The sequence below is a fragment of the Galeopterus variegatus genome, unplaced genomic scaffold (assembly GCF_000696425.1).
Source record: "Galeopterus variegatus unplaced genomic scaffold, G_variegatus-3.0.2 Scaffold188, whole genome shotgun sequence".
Classification (NCBI taxonomy): domain Eukaryota; kingdom Metazoa; phylum Chordata; class Mammalia; order Dermoptera; family Cynocephalidae; genus Galeopterus; species Galeopterus variegatus.
Window position 1 is genome coordinate 257,152 of NW_007726299.1, and position 1,738 is coordinate 258,889.

The window sequence follows — 1,738 nt, forward strand, 5'->3', positions numbered from 1 at the left end:
TCTCAATTAAAACCGCCTCAAAGGGTTGTACAGACTGATGAAGGTAATGCATGGTGTGTAATCCCCTGGCATAGTTCCAGTGCTTAAACAAAATCAGTGTAACGTCCTTATTAATATCACTGCTTTAACACAGATGAGAAGAACCACATGAAGGAGGGTGAATACAACAAACTGAGTTTGAACATCTATCACTGGTTAAACACATGTCACCTCACCTTCACTGTCCACACTACTAGAGATGGTGCGTACTTGTGTTCAGATATCACCCTGAGTGTGGCCTCTGACTGGTGATGTCTCAGAAGGGCAGCCCTCTGGGGCCAGCAGCCTTGCAATTTCAATATGGACCCTGCCCTTTTCCATTCATCCACCTTGGTCAGATGGTCTCAAGGTGGAAATCTTCTTTTGCCTTGCTATGATATTCATGAATTCCTTAGACTCCTGTTCCAGCACATTCCTCCAGACAGGTTTGACTCAGACTCAAGGCCCCAGACTGGAAGGCTGGGTGTTGCATTTCCTGGAGAGTGTTGGATGCACCTGTGTTTAGATTTCTGTCTGGCATCATGCAGTCCACCATCCGGCAGCCACTCACTCCTCCCTTAGGGCACAAGCTGCCTTTTCCCTACAATGCTTCTGGCCGTCTATGTTATGGGCTGAATTGTGTCCCCCCACCCCCATCCCCTGAATTGCTTTGTTGAAGTCCTCACTCCCAGTACTTCAGAATGTGCGTGTATTTGGAGACAGGGCCTTCAAAGAGTTGATTAAGTTAAAATGAGGCCCTTAAGGTAGGCCCTAATCCAATCTGGTGTTCTTCTGAGAAGAGGAAATCTGGACACGTGGAGAGATCCCAGGGATGCGTGTACACAGAGGGAAGACCATGTGTGGACACAGCGAGAACTCGAGGACAGGTGCCTCAGGAGAAACCAACACTGTTGACACCTTGATCTTGAGCTTCTGGTCTCTAGAACTGTGCGAAAATACAGTTCTGTTGTTTAAGCCACTCAGTCTGTGGTATATTGTTATGGCAGCCCTGGCAAACGAGTACAGTCCATTAGTTTTTCCCAACGCCCAGACTCATCCACGACACCAACTGACAAGCTGAGATAAACCAAGCCGACTCATTTTATGTGGCTTTGGGAAATTTCGTTTCCAGCCATTTAAGGTGTCACTCAATAGTGGCAGGGAGGGAAGAGCCACAGCCCTTGAGAGGTCACGCTTTATCCCAATTGAACATGGTCCATAATCCTGCCTAAAGAGACACTGTGGCTCCTGAAGGTGAGGCCGGGCCAGTTTCTGCTTATTCACATTCCAGCTTCTTCCCATAGCCAGGATCCTTCCACATGTTCATTTCTAGCCACTTCACTGGAATTCTCCACTCGTGGATACGCACCAAATCACCCACAAAAGGAATCTGCAGTTGTCAGTCCCAGCAACTACACTTAGCAAGATGTTTTACATCTGGGGCACTGTGGACAGCTCCACAATGTAGCCATAACCTTCACATCCAAACTATATTACAAGCTCCCTGGATATGCCAGGGACCCCCATATAGCACATATTGCACTGAACAACCCGGGGGGAGGGAGACAACTGCATAGAGTACAATGTGGATAGCACACTCCAGGGTTGTGCAGTGCACGGTCTGCACAGAAGAACAAAGTGGCCCTGGCAGAAACCGTGTCTCATATAATTTATCTCCCAGCCTCATCCTGAGCAAGTAAAATGCCCTGTATAAAAGTAA